This window comes from Cyprinus carpio, chromosome B5, assembly GCF_018340385.1.
Source record: "Cyprinus carpio isolate SPL01 chromosome B5, ASM1834038v1, whole genome shotgun sequence".
In the NCBI taxonomy this organism is placed as follows: Eukaryota; Metazoa; Chordata; class Actinopteri; order Cypriniformes; family Cyprinidae; genus Cyprinus; species Cyprinus carpio.
The window spans coordinates 24,532,487-24,539,016 of NC_056601.1; positions in this window are offsets into that span (position 1 = coordinate 24,532,487).

Genomic DNA, 6,530 nt, shown 5'->3' on the forward strand with positions numbered 1-6,530 from the left:
ATATATATATATATTAGGGGTGGAATGGTACACAGGTTCAGTTCTCGATACGTACCCTGGTTAGGGGATCACGGTAGGATACGATTTCGGGGAGAAAAAAAAAATCTACTATGCTCTGTTTCTTTTCATTTATTTTGAATAGACAGTAGTACAAATTAAAAAAAAAAAAAATTCCACCTAGATGTGAAAATGCTAAATATTATTACATTATGTTATATATATAAAATCTGCAGTACATATATACATACAAGGAATACATTCTTGAAATATATTTGATTTAGTTTACAGATAAACAAGGGGAAAAAATGTGCAACGTAACGTAGCCTATATATGCTGAGTTTCAGTTCATTTTTGTTACAGGCTTAATTTGTTAACAGAAATGAAACTCCTATCCATCCTATCCATATGTGTATATATATATATATATATATATATGTGTGTGTGTGTGTGTGTGTGTGTGTGTGTGTGTGTGTGTGTGTGTGTGTGTGTGTGTGTCTGTGTGTCTGTGTGTCTGTGTGTGTCTGTGTGTGTGTGTGTGTGTGTGTGTGTGTGTGTGTGTGTGTGTGTAAATGTGTGTACATTTGATTTCTTTAGAATGTTTTTTTCCACTTCTTTAAGGTATCAGCCTTTCGCCATGCTGTGTCTGTGCCCTACTTCCCATCTACAACTTTGAGTGGCAGTTGGTGGTCTGTGAGGACCTCTGCTTAGATATCCATATTTGATTAGCATGATAATAGCCATCGCTGCAGAGTTTCCTGGTTTGGTGGCCCCTCAGTTTTATGAGATGGTCACACACAGGTTTGGAGCCTCAGCATAACTAATCTACAGCAAGAACAAAAGACCAGCTGACAGTTCCAGTCAAAATTAGTTAGACTTTGGAACAGTTCACTCAGTCCAAAATATCATCAAAAATACACTGTATATTCTAAATATTATTTAAGTGTCAAATATGCATACACTGAAAGTTATGGTACACCCCTCTGTGGTCATGTACAGGCATTATTCTACATTAAAACTACTAACTCACAAGAGCCAAAAGCAACAGTTTGCAGACAGGACTGATTTGCTTTCCTTTCAGCTTGTGAGAAAAAGATGGGTGAACTGGGGAGATGTTCTTTAGTTTGGAAAGAATGGGAAATTTATTCTGCATGAAATTTTAATAATGAGATTCAGTTTCTTTCAAAACTGTAAATGATGCTTCCTATGTAGAAATTCATCATGGATTATCTCTATGCAGATGATAAACACAAAGGTGAAAATAGAAAGAAAGAGGCACTGCAGCTAGGAACATGATGAGGGTTTTCTTTTTTAGACATGTCTGAACTTGCTTTAAAGCACTGAGACACATTTGAGTAGAGTTCTGTGTTCTCATTCAGTATACAAGAGTGTTTCAAGGCCATGAAAGGAGATATTTTTATGATTATGAGATATTACAAATATCTAATTTTAAAAGGCAATAAATAATTAGTTAAAAAAAAATATGTTATTTATTCACCCTCATTCTCCTTCTTTTATAACAGGCTCTCAACCATGTTTCTCCATGGGGTTTTGGAACATTATGAAAGTCAGTAAATTATGGTAACTTGCTTGTATAAAATAACTATTAAATTAAAACAAAATTAAAACAAATTGAAAATGAAAGAAAGAAAAAATGCTGTTACTTTTTTTTATATATAGTGTTTTCAACGATACAGATGGTTTCAAAGCACTTTACAGTATTAAATAAGAAAATAGTGTCAATAATGCAAAATGACACTTAATTTTCAGTTAAAGGGTTAGTTCACCCAAAAATGGAAATTATGTCTTTAATGACTCACCCTCATGTCGTTCCAAACCCGTAAGACCTCTGTTCTTCTTTGGAGCACAGTTTAAGATATTTTAGATTTAGCCCGAGTGCTTACTGACCCTCCATTGAAAATGTATGTACGGTCTACTGTCCATGTCCAGAAAGGTAATAATAACATCATCAAAGTAGTCCATGTGACATCAGAGGGTCAGTTAGAATTTGTTGAAGCATTGAAAATACATTTTGGTCCAAAAATAACAAAAATTACGACTTTATTCAGCATTGTCTTCTCTTCTGGGTCTGTTGTGAGCGCGTTCACAACACTGCAGTGAATAAAGACGTAATTTTTGTTATTTTTGGACCAAAATGTATTTTCAGTGCTAAATCTAAAATATCTTAAAATGTGTTCTGAAGATGAACGGAGGTCTTACGGGTTTGGAACGACATGAGGGTGAGTCATTAATGACATAATTTCCATATTTGGGTGAACTAACCCTTTAAAGGCATTCATCATTGAATTCAGTGATGACATCATCCAGCTCAGTTCAGTTTAAATTGTATCTGTGCTATCAAGTCGACGATATCGCTGGATATTAAGTGCCCATACTAAGCAAGCCAGAGGCGACAGCGGCAACGAACCAAAACTCCATCGGTGACAAAATGGAGAAAAAACCTTGGGAGAAACCAGCCTCAGTCGGGGGGTCAGTTCTCTTCTGGCCAGACGAAACCAGCAGTTCAATTCCAGGCTGAATAAAGACTGGATCTGGTGGCTACGGTGACCTCTGAATAAGAAAGAAACAGACTAATATTAGCATAGATGCCATTCTTCTAATGATGTAGCAAGTACATCGTGTTTTATTGGAAGTGTTCCCAGTTCTGGTTGTCCTAAATAATGCAGCCTAAAAATCCTTTAACGGATCTGAATATTATAAATCTGTTAGTGTGTTATGTGTAAGTCAGGTTAAAGAGATGGGTCTTTAATAAAGATTTAAACTGACAGAGTGTGTCTGCCTCCTGAACAATGTTGGGTAGGTTATTCCAGAGTTTTGGCACTAAATAGGAAAAGGATCTGACACCCGCAGTTGATTTTGAAATATTAGGTATTAACAAACTGAGTTTTGCAGCAAGCAAGTTTTGCAGGGCTGAATTATGCTACAACCCTGAAGCTCAGAGCTGTGGATAGGATGATAGTGGTGTAATTACCTGCAATGGTATATTGCCTGTAGGTCTGTCTGCTCAGCTCTAAAGTGCAGAAATTGTGAGTGAATGTTGTTGCTCAAGTTTTGTGAACTACAGTAACTCCTTGGTATCTACCATTGCGTAATTCATTTCTAGTGCTATAGGTGAAAATGCAAAACAAAGCAGCAGCAGTTCAGGACAAACTGTTCCACAGAATGATGCTTCTGGGTGACCCAAGGTCTGAATTTGTAATGTCGAATTAAGAGCCTGCAGCTGATGGGCTGGAACACAGCCAATATCAGCAAACTTCCATTAGGGAGAAAACCATACTCTTTTTGTCTGCTTCTGAGGGATACTCATGAGGGATGTCACAATGAGTTTGGCTAATTTATGATTATGCAATTATCTTCTCTAGCTGTGCACTGGATTTGAAAAGCACTGTGTGCAAATCAGAGCGAAAAATACGTTTCTGAAAAAGAATGTGCATGCAAAGTGAAAATATTAAAAGTATTTTAAAAATCTATACTTGATTTACTATTATTGCTATTATTATTGCTATTATTATTATTATTATTATTAATTAAATTAAGGCTGCTTAAATGTACTTAAAGGGAGTTTTATGACTATGTTTCTTAACACACTTGAGTACACTTTCAAAAAGTGCTTTAAAGTATCCATATATAAGAAATAATTGAAATTATATTTAAACATACTTACAACATACTTAAACTTATACTTACAACAAATCCTACTTAAGTGGATCAAAAAAGCTCTCTCAAGTTCAACTAATTGTATTTAATATAAAAATTTTAAAAATAAAATTGTAAAAGTCTTTTTAAAAGAATGCTTTGTTTCACAACGGTATACAACTGTTTTAATGCTTATTTTCCATAGTCATTTGTCAGAAAAAAAAATGTTAATGTACTTTAACTGCTACTGTTCATATACTGTACTCAGTATTGGTATTACTGTACACTTTTGCATATAACTCGTCCCAAATAGTTTTTGCCTGTATTGTCATTTAAAATGATCCATATTATTAGTTGTGTGTTTAAGACCACTTAAAGCACATATTTGATCTGAAGAATTTACACACACACACACGAATGGTTCTTCGGCAGTTCTTTGTGGTAGTTGAGGTGCTAAAGCACTGCTAAGTGGTTCTTCAGCTCGTAATCACAAGGGAACCAATTTAAAAGCTATATAGTGCACCTATATAAAGAACCTGTAATGGTTCTTCAGCAGTTCTTTGGGGTGGTTAAGGTGCTATATAGCACCATATTCAAAGATATAGGTGCTATGTAGTACTTAAAGTGGTTCCCCTAAGATAATGAGTAGGGCTGCATGATTATGACAAAAATCATAATTGTCGATTATTCCCTTGAAACTGTAATTGCGATTATTAATTACGATTATCACAATTTACATTGAATGATGTTTATACCATTGTTTGATGCAACTGCATGCAGTATTTTTATATGAAAATAAATAAGCTGAAAACACTCTAACTGAAAAACTTTTAGTGCTTTTCTATAGTATTAAGCCTCAAATGTCAAATATACATCGGATTGGTTTGTTCTTTAAATTATAATAAAGTAAAAATATGAATGGTATTAGAATGTTAAACTAAAACTAAAATTAAAATAATGGGAAAAACCCTTAAGATAACATGTAGAAAGAAAAAAAAAACCAGAATAACATAAGTGGACTCTGAACGATTAATTGCCGCTTTGAACGATTACGTATGTGGCATCCATAATTGTAATCGCGATTAGAAATTAACCCTAATTACGAGCCAAAGAACCACTTTTAGTGTTATTTAGCACCTTTTTAGAATATTAAAGAATATGCTTTTATTGTGTGTTCCATACCTCCCTGGTCACGTAGTATCTGCAATTTAAGAACATTCAAAACCATTGCTAATCTTCTCATACATTTATCTAAGTAACTCAATAAGAATAAGCAGTATAATAATCCAATAGATTGTGCTGCCATTTCTCACTCAAGTTAACATTAGTGTCCATGAATTCATCATTCGGAAAACACTGTAGAAAGGTTGTGTGGGAATGCACCAAAGGAGGAAACCACAGCTATCCAAACAGAACACTACTGCCTGTCTGGTTTGCCAAACTCCACCTAGATGATCCATGAGGCTACTGGAAGAATGTGATACATTAATATATTGCTTTACATTCTAATGTCAAAGTAACATTGGTTGCAATTCTTTAACAAGATTGCTTTATTAAATTATTTTCTAGCAAAGAATGCTGTAAGCGCTCTCTGTATCCTTTGGATAGTACTCACAAAAGGGGATTTCTGCAAGTTAACCTCCCCCATTATCAGGCCACCCACATTCACAGTCATGTGGCTGGGATAGGCCATTCTAAATGAGTCCAGTGTACTCCATATTGAATCCTGGCTGAAAGGGAATAATGGAACACAGGAAATGAACACTAAACTTGAGTGCTATAATTTCTTATACTTTTGAGCAAAAGAAAGGTTAATATCAGTTGTCTAAATGTAGATGTGTGAAATTTTGAAAGATATTTTTCCTTTATAAAGTTATTTTTCCTTTATAAACAATATAAAGAAAGGGATCATTTATTAGTTATTGGTTATAAATGCATTAGCTTAGTCAGCTGCAAAGAGAAAGAAAGAAAGAAAGAAAGAAAGAAAGAAAGAAAGAAAGAAAGAAAGAAAGAAAGAAAGAAAGAACGGAAGAAAGAAGAAAAAGAAAGAAAGAAAGAAAGAAAGAAAGAAAGAAAGAAAGAAAGAAAAAGAAAAAGAAAAAGAAAGAAAAGTATTTTCTTAGAATGTAAAGTTGAAATCAGGTGATAAGATCACATTGCAATATATCTGCGTTCACAGACACAGCCTGGTATATTCAATTTTATTGCCCTTTAATTCAATTTTTTGTCTTTTCCTTAAAATTCATTACTGTGTATTATTTGAGGAAAATGTAACAAAATTCAGATGAATGTGCCCCAATGTAATTTTTATTTATTTTGTTTATGGCAATATCACTGCTTGACAGTGTCCTCTTTAGTGCACCATCCTTAGTGCACAGTGATACACTGAGGACATTTTCTGCTCTATTCTGAGAAGTGTTCCAGTACTGAGAAACAGGATGACTGTGGAGGAAATTCAGCTTGATTTAATTAGGCAAACAGAACAAGGAGTTAGAGAGAAAATGTTGCATGAGACTCTTATGCTTACAATCTTTCTTCATGCTTTACGCACCATCTGCAAGAAAGCAAAGAAACATTCTAACAAAACCGTCGGAAAATAAACAATTTAAAAATGTGAATCATGTATGGCTTTTTTGATAAAACACATAAAAAGTTGTTACTTTGATTTTTACTATGGCAATAAATGATTACCATATCCATGCACCTCATTATTTATATCAAGAACATAAAATACCATACCATATCATTTGATGTATTTTTGGCACCATGCTGGATATAGCCAAGATGTTCTCACCTTGTTTTATTTTACAACCCAGCTTTTACATTTTACATCATTTGGCAATAAAATACATTATTGCTAAATTATTTTGTAGTAA